This window comes from Herpailurus yagouaroundi, unplaced genomic scaffold, assembly GCF_014898765.1.
Source record: "Herpailurus yagouaroundi ecotype Mexico unplaced genomic scaffold, PumYag 213, whole genome shotgun sequence".
NCBI lineage: Eukaryota > Metazoa > Chordata > Mammalia > Carnivora > Felidae > Herpailurus > Herpailurus yagouaroundi.
The window spans coordinates 5,204,521-5,217,826 of record NW_024412444.1 but is presented as its reverse complement, the minus strand read 5'-3'; the positions used below and the strand labels follow the sequence as shown (position 1 = coordinate 5,217,826).

At 41.5% G+C, this 13,306-nt stretch overlaps 1 long non-coding RNA gene and 1 pseudogene across 1 annotated transcript in view; both read left to right on the top strand.

Annotated features, from left to right (window-relative positions):
* The window catches only part of LOC121016769 (uncharacterized), a 29,908-nt gene extending 17,347 nt beyond the window's left edge, over positions 1-12,561 (top strand). Inside the window, exons 2-3 of the long non-coding RNA XR_005784444.1 lie at positions 10,248-10,346; positions 12,058-12,561. This is a non-coding gene — a long non-coding RNA (uncharacterized LOC121016769). The remainder of the gene's footprint in view (positions 1-10,247; positions 10,347-12,057) is intronic.
* On the top strand, positions 5,901-6,978 carry LOC121016767 (transmembrane protein 14C-like; annotated as a pseudogene).
* Positions 12,562-13,306: the final 745 nt, after the last annotated feature.

Sequence of the window (13,306 nt, the reverse complement as noted above, 5' to 3'; positions counted from 1 at the left end):
GTATATTGTTTTCTAACAAAATATGAAAAATTCGGTAGGAGCTGTAGGAGGGCACATTAGTGTTTTGCTGCAAATAACGATATCATGGCTCTAGGGAATCCCATGTGGCCAGACCTGTGTAACTGAGCAAATAGAAGGTGAGTCCCCAGGCACCATTCTGCAGCTCACTAAGCAATGAAATGGGGTTGTGAGCACTGCTCCTTGGCTTGCCCAGAATTTGTGTTCCTGAAGGTTGTGCCCAAGCAGATTTTTTTTTTTTAAGTTATTTATTTTGATAGAACGAACTCGTGTGCACCGGGGCAGGGCAGACAGAGAGGGAGAGAGAATCTCAAGCAGGCTGTGTACTGTCATAATGGAGCCCGATGCAGGCTCAAACTCCCAAACTGTGAGATCATGACCTGAGCTGAAATCAAGAGTCTGATGCTTAACTGATTGAGCCACCCAGGCACCTAGAACAGATTTTCATAAATGAGATACTCTTGTAACTGGCAATTGATCTTCATTTGGCTCTAGCTCCTAACATTTTAGGCGGTCTTCCTCCCTGATAGGAAAATACTCTTTGTAATTAAAGTCAACCTCTAACTTACCATTTTAACATTTTCTTCTGATCATCTTTGTTTTCTTCTCGCAACATAGGATTGTACTTGAAGTAGCTGTTGGGATAGAGGAGAGGGGAAGCAATCATTTATCGATCATCAAATGTATACCAGGCACTGTACAAAATGTATTAAGTAACTCTTCATTGCAAATGAGCGAATTTTCTTGGTCAGGTTTAGTTAAGAGGCCTGCTGCCCAAACAGAATGTGTATGTCATAAATAAATAAATAAATAAATAAACAAACAAACAAACACACACATATATATATAATATGTCACATATGTCATTTATGTCATATATGTTATATATGTAATTTGATATATTTTATATAATTTATATGTATAAGTTGGTAACCTGAAGAATATGTATCTGTTGATTTTTATATTGATGAAGCAATGTATGAAATATAGAGATGTAAGACCTACATTTCCTATTAGGAGCTCTCTATCCAGATGAGGAAAACCAGTTAATCTCCAGGAGTGAAATCTGCTTAACCTATCAATGCAACATATATAATAAGGTAATCCATAATTAATTACCAAATAGATCCTTCAGATTATAAATGCTGTAGTTTAGAGAAGGAAAAGATTATTGATCGCTGACCCTTGGTTGTGTCCCCTGTAAAATGCAGTTGATACTTACCTCATAGTGAGAAATGAATATGTACGTAGAAGACTTAGTATCTGTATTGCCTGTTAGTACACCTTCAATAAATTATAGCTGAACTGTTAATAACAAAAATTAAAAAAATATTTTGCTACCCAATGCCTCAGTAGGTTAATAAAATACATGTTTATTTCTCATTCAAGTCACCGCTCAGTGTGGGTTTGGCAAGGAGGCTCTTGATTTATCCAGTCACTAAGGGGTTAAGTTTTGTGGTTCTGCCCACCTCTAGGTGCTGGGAGCTCTCTCCATTGTACCAGCAGTGGAGGGTATGAGAGATAGCATCAAAACAGGGGTTTGTTTATTTGTTTACATATTTAAAAATTTTTTTAATGTTCATTTATTTTTTGAGAGAGAGAATGAGACAGAGCAAGAGCAGGGGAGGGTCAGAGAGAGAGGTAGATACAGAATCCGAAGCAGGCTCCAGGCTCTGAACTGTCAGCACAGAGTCTGATGCGGGGCTCAAACTCCCAAACCATGAGATCGTGGCCTGAGCCAAAGTTGGACAGTTAATCAACTTAGCCACCCAGGTGCCCCAAAACAAAGTTTATGTGGGTCAATTCTAGAAGTGGAACCCAATGTTTGTCTTCATGTTTTAGGACTCACATAGCTACACCTTACTGCAATGAATATTGGGAAATTTAGCCTAATTGTGTGTTCAGGAAGATGAGAATGTAGATATAGATTAGCATTGGTCATCCTTATCACAAATAATACTTAGAAGGGCTTAATAGAAGAGGAGGGACTTAAAGTAGGTAGAAAGAAGAAAGTAAAAGTTGTAGTAGATTGCCCAGCCAGCCTTTATTTGAGGTGGTATTTAAAAAGGAAGGGTATGGGACGCCTGGGTGGCTCAGTCAGTTAAGCGTCCGACTTCGGCTCAGGTCACGATCTCACAGTTCGTGAGTTCAAGCCCCGTGTCGGGCTCTGTGCTGACAGCTCAGAGCCTGGAGCCTGCTTCACATTCTGTGTCTCCCTCTCTCTCTGCCCCTTCCCTGCTCATGCTGTGTCTCTCTCTGTCTCAAAAATAAATAAACATTAAAAAAAAAAACAAATTTAAAAAGGAAGGGTAGAGGGCGCCTGGGTGGCTCAGTCAGTTAAGTAAGCATGAACCCTTGATTTTGGCTCAGGTCATGATTTCATGGGTCGTGAGGTCAAGCCCCTGAGTTGGGCTCTGCTCTGATAGCAAGGATCCTGCTTGGGATTTTCGCTCTCTCTCTCTCTCTCTCTCTCTCCCTTTCCCTCCCTCTCTCTGTGCCCCTACTCTGCTCATGTGCACACACATGTACTCTCTCCCTCTCAAAAGAAATAAATAAACTTAAAAAAAAAAAATAAAGAGGAAGGGTAGGGGAATTAAAAAATCCTGCAAGCATTATTAATAAAAATTAATATTTATCACACTAGCCACTGCTTTGACTGTGAGCCAGTTGGTAGTAACCTCAGGCAAGCCATTTAACTATTTTAGACCTTCATTTCCTCATTTATAAATGTTCTTCGTAGTGCTGTGGTGAAGATTACAAAGGGTAGTACGTGTAAAGTATTTAGCACAGGGGCTGGCCCAGAATAAACACTCAGTAAAAGTTGTTACTATTATTGGTGGTGTTAATAAGTATGCCTCCAGTGTTAAATACTGGCTAGCTGTTCATTTATTTGACATCTTTCCTAAAGGACAGTGCTAGAGTAGCAAAGAATGATTTGACTAAGTATATTTATGTGGATTTTAGAATCTGATAACCCTACTCCAGTGATAGGAGGTTAATGTCCCCCTGGCAGAATATTGGGGGAGCAACCCTTTCTGTCCCTCTGAGGCTCCCCTCCTCCCTGTCAACACCACAGAATTTTTATTCTTCTACCAAGAGGACAGTAGGAGTCATGGCCTTGGCTTCTCATCCCTCCTTCCCCTTTTTCCTCTGTAGGTGGATTTGGCCTGGAAGAGTGAGGGTGGATGGCAGAACAGCTACATGTTGCTCAGGCATAATTGCAAGTTCTTAGCACGGCAGGAGCATCCCACCCCAGGCCCACATTATCTTGAGTGGTTGGGTAGCTGTCAGAGCCTGTGGTTCCACTGAATTCAATTCTGTTCAGCAGGCATTTATTAACACTTAAAATATCAGGCCCTGGGGATACAAGGGTGAAATGTTGCAGACCCTGCCTCTGAGAAGCCCATCGAGGGACTTAGGTGTGATGACCTGAAGAGGTTTATCGGGGTTTGTTTTGAAGGCTGGATATGAGTTGCTTGGAAGGTAGGAAGGAGAAGTTTCCAGTGGCAGGAACAGAGGTAGGGATTGCTGTGCTGGGTGGCAGTAGACGGAATGGTTTTAAGCTCCACTTTGGTATGCAGCTGCCTCACTGTTACCCCTTTAGGGCCTCGTCTCACAAGTCTCCGTTTTTTCTCTGCTAAAGGAGTGCAGTGCAAGTTCCTACATCATAGAACGGGGAGGATTACGTGAGAGAATGCATGTAAAGGATTTACTGTGTGTTGAAAATGGGCACATAGTAAGTGTTTAGTAATTGTCAGCTACAACTGTTATTGTCATGTGCTTTTGTAATTGACGTACAGATCTACTGACTTGAGCAAGTATTTTGCGCAAAGTGGAGAATTATTGACAACTGTATTATATTTTTGTTTCTCCTTTAGGCTCATGGTGAAATAGTGTACCATAGTTCCAATTGATGGAAAATGGCTTACCCCTCAGCTAAAAAGAGAGTAAGCCCAGTTAACCTCAGCGAAGCCTGGGGAAGTTGGGGCTTGACATGGGAGAGCCACACGACCTGAAATGGCAAGGGAAGTGAGGGATAGTTATATGGAAACCTTTCGTGAGAAGGGAGGGGCTGAATGTGGATGGAAACCTTCTAGTGCCAGGCACTGTCAGAAAATGGAGACTGTTTTAGAAGTGCTGAGATTCCATGTGCAGATTCACAGAGAATCGAGAAAGCCCTAGTGACTGCAGAGACTAAAATGTACCCATGAAACTGATGCCAGAGGTGTTGGGAGTCCTTACTAGTAAGTGATTTCAGCTTCCTTTTTATTTTTTAATATTTATTTTTTGGAGAGTGAAAGTAGGGCAGGGACAGAGAGAGGGGGACAGAGGACCTGAAACAAGCTCTGTGCTGACAGGCTGACAGCCTGCGAGCCCAGTGCGGGGCTCGAACTCACGAATCATGAGATCATGACTGGAGACGAAGTCGGACACTCCATTGACTGAGCCACTTAGGCGCTCTCTCAGCTCCCTTTTTAGCAGTTATGTTTTCCTATTCTCATCTGGCGTTGAATGGAGTGACCTGGGGCAGACCCTGAAGCTCAGTAGGTGGAAAACTCCAGCTGACCTTTGAAGGGGTGGATACCCAGTAGCACCACTGAAAGTCAGGCTGTGGGGAGTATAGAGTTTCATTCTTAAATTTGTTTTGCCAGGGAGAAAGCCTGTCAGGGTGAAAGCAAGGAAGAGAATGAGTAAACCACATTAATCCATATTTCTGGAGAATTACAGGTGACATGTCATCTGTTTTTAAAATGTTTAGTCTGTGGTGTTTCATATGGGAGATCTTAGAAGAGCCTTAGGATAACAACATGAGCTCAGGGTCACACACAAGAGACAGGTGTATAAGGGAAACAAGTGATACAGCTAGGAGGGAACTTTGAAAAGAACGTGCCCAGTGACAAGGGGCAGCCTGTGACAGCATCAGCCAGTTATCCTCACGCAGGAGAGCTGGCCCCAGGGGCCACATTTATTAACTTTACAAAAGCAAAAGGGAATACGGAATTTTATGTAAACCTTCCCACCTTTTAGTAGCAGCAGCAAATTCCTCTTTCCCCCTAAGATCGCCAAAGAAACAGACAATAAGGTGAACTGTTTTAGGCCTGTGGACTCTGTAGCGAGGGTCAAAGAGCGGAAAGAAAAATATGTAGCCCAGGGGTTAGGCCTTTCAGCTGAACACATGGTCAACTCCAGTGCCAGGCATGGTACCTGGCGTGGAGCACATGCTCAGTACGTTTTTATTGAGTAAATAAATGGAGCAAACCTCTGTTCGTTGTCAGTCTTTCTGTGGGCAGAATGGAGAGACCGGAGCTGGCCTCCCCTTAGCTCTAACTTAGAGAATCGAGTCAGAACTTGCATTGCCGCCCTTGTAGGGCCCTCTCTACCCTCTTCACTTCCCTTTCATGCCCTTGAAGAGGGCACCTAGGGTGAGTAGCTATTCAAGCTCCTACATTTAAGAAGGTTTAAGACATAAAAAGAAGTTTATGCTGTTCTGCTTCAGTACGGGGCCAACTGAGTTTAGCGTGTTTTTCTTTCCTCTATCATGGTTAGTGCATTTTGGTTTAATTTTGACAGACTTGGCGGTATAATAAGTGATCTAGATTATGCCTTAAATTACAGTGAGGCTCTCAGAGTCTTAAAAGTCCATAAAAATGTTCTGGAAAATAAGTCATTTTCCCTGTAAAGGTTGATATTGTTCGTGTAACTGTGGGCTGGTCTGTGTTTAAAGGTAATGAGGGGCACTTGGGTGGCTCAGTGAGTTAAGTGTCCCACTCTTGGTTTTGGCTCAGGCCATGATCTCGTGGTTCAGGAGTTCCAAGCCCCGTATCAGGCTCGGCACTGACAGCATGGTGCCTGCTTGGGATACTCTCTCTCCCCCACTTTCTCTGCCCCTCCCCTGTTCATGTGCATGTGCTCTCTCTCTCTCTCTCTCTCTCAATAAACTTAAAAAAAATAAAGGTAATGAGAGGATTTTTCTAAACCCTTGGACATTCCGCAGAATCTTCTTGTACAACAAATGCTGGTGGTATCTGCCCTTTAAAAAACAAAACTTTTGGTTTCCGGCGGGCCTGGACTCCACACCTCACGGCTTGTGCGCCATGGGTGCAGTCTTAGGGGAAGGAAGTGCAGGCCTGGAGTACTCTTCTATCTGGTCGGAGGGAAAGAGAACAATGCAGAAGGACTCTGGCCCACTAGTGCCTTTACACTGGATTGGCTTTGGCTATACTGCACTGGTTGCTTCTGGTGGGATCATTGGCTTTGCAAAAAGCAGGTAACGTCCAGTCACGGGCTGCTGGGCTTGTTTTTGGAAGTGTAATAGGCCTGGGTGCTTATCAGCTGTCTCAGGATCCGAGGAACATTGGGTTTTCCTAGCTACATCTGGAACCGTAGCTGGCATTATGGGGATGGATGAGATTCTACCACTCTGGGAAATTTCTGCCTGCGGGCCTAATCGCGGGTGCCAGTTTCCTGATGGTCGCCAAACTTGTGTGTTGAATAGACCCCATCAGTAGTGGTCATGTCCGAGCATGGACTCATGAAGATTTTAAAAACTTCCATTATTTTTTAATGTATTAAGAGAAACAAATGCAGCATTTTCACATATTCTGACATTTTACTTAAAAAAAAAAAAAAATGACATTGAACTTTCCAGAAGAAGAAATCATTCACTATCATTATAGCCTTAAAGAGACAGTGGTTTGTAACCCAAGAGCTCCTTATTACAGTTTGATTCTTGTGTGTTGATGTTCTCTCTTCTCTCTGTGACTGTAGGTAAAGCCTCAAGGGGTAAAATGTTAGGTATCAACTTTGGGGACCCCAAAACCCCATGCCCAATCAGAACAGTGTGAAAAAAATCTCTTCTGAGCTTTAGAGTTTCTGTTCTTTGGCTCATCTTAGAACACAGACCTAATTTGAAATTATGTCAAATGGAATATCAATGAAAATAAAATTTATCATAAATAATAAAAAAAATTTTTGATCTTTATTTTTGAGAGAGAGAGAAGGAGGGGCAGAGAAGGAGAAGGAGACACAGAATCTGAAGCAGGCTCCAGGCTCTGAGCTGTCAGCATAGAGCCCGACGTGGGGCTTGAACTCACAAACTGCGAGATCATGACATGAGCCAAAGTCGGACGCTTAAACGTCTGAGCCTCCCAGGGCCCCAATAATAAAAAAAATTAAAAAAAAAACACACAACACCAAAACTTTCTACTGTCTTGAACGAGATTATTTTTGTTGCACTTAATCAAGAATCACTTGAACTTTCAGGCTCAGACCAGGGGAGCCATTTACTCTGTAGGTCCAGGGGATTCTTAAACACTTAGGGAAGGAAATGCTTTGGGCCTCTGGTGGACCATACCTGGGACAGGAATGTCCTAGAACCCCTTCCACCCACCTCCCCGCAGACCAGCTTTTTCCCTTTCTTTGCTCTGGAACTTCGTGGGCTCCTGGCTCAGATTTGCTCTGAGCAGCACTTCCATTCTTCTCTTTGCTGACAGGCTTTTTCCTATAGACTGAGAGTACATGGGAGTGGCTTGCAGCCTAGACCAGAGTAGACCCTCCTCATTCTAAACTCTAGTTCCAAGGAGGACAAATAGAATGTCTCACTTTGGGTCTTGTGTCCAACTTTGGCCAAAACAGAGGAGTTTGGAGTAGCATAATACAAATATGACTGGCATGGGCTTGAGAAGTACTTAGAAAAAAGGGTCACCATAGGCTAGGCAGCTCCTCTAGAAGAAAGGCATCTGCTATAGTCTTGTACTTGCCCTCCCCCTCCCCCAAAAAAGAGTAAATAAATTTATGCTTCTCAGGAGTTTAGAGGAATTCAAGTTATGTCTTTTTTATTTCCTTTTCTCCCATCTTTAATTGGCTGTCATTTAAAAGAAACATCTGGAGCACCTGGGTAGCTCTGTCTGTTAAGCGCCCGACTTCGGCTCGGGTCATGATCTAATGGTTCCTGTGTCTGAGCCCCACATCAAGCTTTGCACTGACAGTGCAGAGTCTGCTTGGGATTCTCTCTCTCCTTCTCTCTCTCTGCCCCTCCCCCCCTCAAAATAAATAAACTTTAAAAAAATAAAAAGAAAAAGTCTTGTTAAAAATTCTATTCATTGAATGTTACATAGCAGGTGGTGAATGAATGAAAGCTGTCAAGTTCTATGTTTCTATTCTTAGCAAATGCTTTCCAGTCTACCTTTTAAACAATTTCTCTTTGTCTTTGCAAAACAAAATTAAGTTGCTGTTTAGGCAGATTGGTGTACTGGCAAGGGAACTGAAAGAATACCAAAGGCCTCCATTCTAGTTCCAAGTCCAAACCATTTATTTGCTGGGTAATCTTGAGCAAATTATGACCTCTCTCCGTCTGTTTCCTTACTAGTAAAATGGAGATCATAACAACAGCTCTTTTGAGCACAGTGGTCTCGTGAAGATAAAAAAGGAGGACATATACAAACAAAGGATAGTTTTCTTCCCCCTATCCCGAGAGAAGTTACTATTTTTAAATGCTTATTTTTAGTAGCTGCCACTACCTTTTTCTCTCTTAGAGTCTCCCTTAAAGCATTTTTAAGGTATGCAGGCCAATAAGTGGTGAATTCTTTTAAAGGTAGAAACTGTCTTGGGGGCGATTTCGTAGAGTACCGCAAATCTGGTGACTTGCTTGGGTACTTTGGCGATCTGGCTAGATTTCCTGAGGGAAAATGGGAAAAGAGTTGACCTAACAACATCCTGTCAAGCACAGAGTTTAACCTGAGGCCAGTGCTGTTCAACCTCCACCTGGTCAGCTCTGAAGCAATCAGCAACCACCTGAGTGGTTACTTCCAGCAAAACATCTTTATTGGCTGTCTCCATCCTGGTAATTTGTAGCTTCCTTTGAGTGATTTTGCATAGCTGTAAAGTGTTTAGGATGCCAAGAAATGAATGTTGGCTTTTATTGGAAATAAGGCAGAAAAAGAACACTAAAATGGAAATCAGAGAAAAAATTTAAAAGATAGGAGACTAGGAAGGAATTAGGAATCCAGGGAAGGGAACATCTGGCTTGTAAAGATTGTAGGAATGGTTACTGAATGATTACATTACTGGGTAACATTTTGTGGGTGAATGAAACAAACTGTTTTTAAAAGGAAGAGGGAAAGGATATGATCCAGGAATAACTTAAAAGCCGATGAAGATAATTATGAATAAATGTTCAAAACATGGCATAGAATTTCAGCCGCTGACTTTTCAAAGATGCTTTATTAGTGTCTCAGACCATAGAAATTTTTAGCTTACTCTCCTAGATTATATGAAAATAAATAAAAATTAAGCAAAGCAACCTTCTTGCCACCCAACTTTGGTATGTAGCTTGTGAGAATTACAGGAAGAGATGTGTGTTAATAGTGAATTTTTCATATGAAAGTAGCCTGCCTTGTGCTTTATACCTTGACAGCATCTGTTCCAAAGCTGTGTCATTACCTGTATTTGCTGTTGTTTCTCTTCTGCTGCATGTCAAACTTGAAAACCAGCTTAATTTCTAATTCTAGATTATTAACCTTCAATCCCTTGACTCCTTAACTCAGTGCTACTCTACAAATTAATTTTAATAGTAGCCACATTCTACTTGAAATTTATATATACACATATGTATGAAAATATGTAGATGATGGAGTACATAATTCCTTTGTGCTTTTTAGAAAGATGGCTTAATTGAGTTTTTGTTGTCTGTTTGTACTATTATGAATTGTTTATATAAATTGCTGAGTGATAAAGGATGGAGTGAGCTCTCTAAATAATAATCTCATTCGGTGTGTGTGTGTGTGTGTGTGTGTGTGTGTGTGTGTGTGTGTGTGTGTTTTAAATTTCTGATACTGACAGGTTTCATAAGGGTAGGCTTTCTGAATAACCATTTCAAAAATTAACTGAAAAGTCATTAGTGGCAAATTACACACAATGATTTTAAGCCTCAGGAGACTAACTCTGTGTACACATTGAATAGTCATTTATTCTTAGTTTGTTGTAAATATAGCCAATTAAATTCACTGTAAAAAAAAAAACACAACAAAACAAAAACAGAAACAAAAACAAAAACAAAACAACAACCTGAATTGCATTTGTTGTAAAATTGGTAAAGTGCTCGAATTTTAACACTTCGACATTTCAAAGCACATATAATAATTTTGGAACATCTGGCAACTAATGAGATTGTAGATTTCTGATTAGCTTTATTCTTTGTTTCATCCTTTTCCCCCTTTCTCTTTTTGTAGATCTGAACAGAATTAAGAAGAAAGAACTTCCACAATCATAGCAGATGAAGATCCACTGGTAAATCAATCAGAAATTTTGGCCTGCCCGCCAAGGAAAAGGTAATTAGCTGTCTCAACATAGCTCAGCTGAATGAATGCAGTGCTTCTGATTATAATAGAGTTTGAATTTTACCAAAGGATGATGGTTTTTAAAGTTCAGGGTACCTGTGTAAGATCTCCAGTATAACCTTGAATATGATCTTACTAATATGACATGACTGTGAATTTAAGAGTACAATATTATTAGGTATGTGTTTGTCAAAAGAAAAAGTGCTAAATAACCATCCGCAACTTATAGGAGAACTTTGGAGATAGGAGCATTCCCTGTCCCCCATACATGTCTACTTTTTGCTAGGAATTTGTCCAAAGACGTGCTCTTATGTTTCTGTCCAGTTCCACTTTACCTAGCTTCTCTTTTCTTTTCTCCACAAGCAATATAGAGCCAGCTGCTCAGAGCAGGGAAGATCCTAAGCAAAGTGTAAAATAGGCAGGAGTTCTTCAGGCACACTTTCTGGGCCCAGTGCCTTTGCCCAGGTCAGTACAAAAAAAGCAGCCACTATTAATTGAGTTTCTCACTATATATTTGCCATTGTGCATTTACTATTTGGGGAAGAAGGTGGTAAGTTTCACATAATGTGAAAAAGAAGAAAAGTTCCTGGAGGAAATGTTTTTTTAAGTTTGTTTATTTTGAGAGAGAGAGCTAGAGAGAGAGACAGCACATGCCTGAGTGAGGGAGAGGCAGAGAGAGAGGGAGAGAGAATCCCAGGCAGGATCCACGTGGTCAGCACAGAGCCTGACATGGGGCTTGAACTCACAAACCCACAGATCATGAGCTGGGCCAAAGTAGAGTCAAACATTTGACTCACTAAGCCCCCCAGGCATCCTAGGGAGGAATTTTTATTAAAACAAAACAAGAAAATCCATCTTCCTGTCTACTCCTGAAAGGACTGAGGGGGCTTAAGATGCAGTTTAAGATGAGTCATTTAGGGATAAAATTGGACACAATCCCAACAGGGAAGACCAGAGTTTCAACTTCTGAAATTGATCAGCTTGTATATTTAGGCAACAGACAAATGCAATGCTTCAGTGAAGTTTAGGCAACTATAGTCAAGATGGAAGGAAACACTGTAAACAACACGAACATTCACCTTCAAAGATAACATTTTGAACAAAACAAACAGAAACAGGAACTTCAGGAAGGATGTAGCTTTTTTTTTTTTTTTTAATGTTTCTTTTGAGAGAGACAGAGGGGGAAGGAACAATCCCAAGCAGGCCTCACATTAGGTGCAGAGCCTGATGTGGGGCTTGATCCCAGGAACTGTGAGATCATGGCCCAAGCCAAAGTCAAGAGTCGGATGCTTAGCCATCTGAGCCATGCAGGCGCCCTAGGATGTAGCTGTGTGTTTAGAATAAGTGACTGGGCTTTTCTGAAGTCTCTGCCTTCAAAATGGGCCTTTAAAATTTTCTGAACTGAAGCTGAAAAGGCAGACGCCTCACAAAGGGTGGCGTTCATTGAGGAATGTCTGAAAAGTGCCAGAGAAGAGAGGAGCAGGGTTTTCCTAGATGGTAGTGAGCACCTGGCAGTGGTGGGATGTGGGGGTTCAGGGGGAGGTAGAGAGAAAACACATTTGACCAAAATGCCAAAGGAGCTGTTTAGCCTGTGATTTTCATTGAGCGTCCACTCTGAGCAGAGGGATTGTTCCTGAGGAGGAAAAGAGAATAGGAGGTGGTTTTCACAGACTACAAGTATGACTTCCTCTTTTTTGAATAGTGTTCAGATGAAAAGACTAATATGATACCAGGAAGTCAATGACAAAGGGCAGGGAAGGAAGAAGTATAACAAACTCAAGTCTGCCGGAAGAAGTGTGACGAAGTCACATCCAGACAGGTAGAAGCATGAAATGCGCCAGGAGAACTGTGAGAAACTGTCAAATTCATGGCCAGTGTAAAAGGGCAGCCCCTTTTTAGTGTCAGCTGATTATAGGCCCAATACCTATTCAACAAATGTTTCTTGAGTACCCTCTTGTGTCATGCTGTACTCTCTGGGCATTGGGGATCAGAGGGACAAAAATCTCTGCCACTGTAGCACTTTTTAAATGGAAATAGATAATAGATACAATATAGTAAGTAAATATATTGTACTAGATGGTGATAGTTGGTTGGGAAAGCAGCTTAGGATAATGAGAATCAGGTGTGCTGAGGAGGGCTGGAGCTGCAGTGTTAAATAAAGGTGATCAGGATAGACTTTTTTTTTTTTTTTTGATGTTTGTTATTTTTGACAAAGGGACAGAGTGTGAGCAGGGGAGGAGCCGAGAGAGAGGGAGACATAGAATCTGAAGCAGGCTCCAGGCTCTGAGCTGTCACACAGAGCCTGATGAGGGGATCGAGCCCATAACTGAGAGATCGTGACCTGAGCCAAAGTCAGACACTTAACTGACTCACCCAGATGCCCCAAAATACTTGCATATCTTAAACTTACATAATGTTAAATGTCAATTATATTCCAATAAAGCTGGAAAAATGGAAACATTATACAAATTGTATGTTAATAAGAAGTCCCTTTAATTACATTCTTTCACTTCCTGTTCTCCCTAAGTCCAGAGTTACCTCAACTGTTTTCTATGCATAGATTTGTCATTATGATTATTACGGTTTCACAAAAATAGGCACATAGTCTGTAGTATTTTGCATGTTGCTTTTAAAAAATTTATACTTTGGCTGTCTTTCCACTTGTTTCTTTTGGGCTGCTACATTATATGCTGTACTTTCATTTGTAAAAAAAAAAAAAAAAAAAAAATGTGAGAAGCAAAAGTGGGGCACCTGGGTGGCTCAGTCACTTAAGCATCCTGATTTTGGCTCAGGTCATGATCTTACGGGTTTGTGAGATCGAGCCCCCGTGTTAGGCTCTGCGCTGACAGCATAGAGCCTATTTGGGATTCTTTCTCTCCCTCTTTCTCTGCCCTTCCCCTGCTTGCTCATGTGCATGCACTCTCTATCACTCTTTTTCAAAATAAATAAGT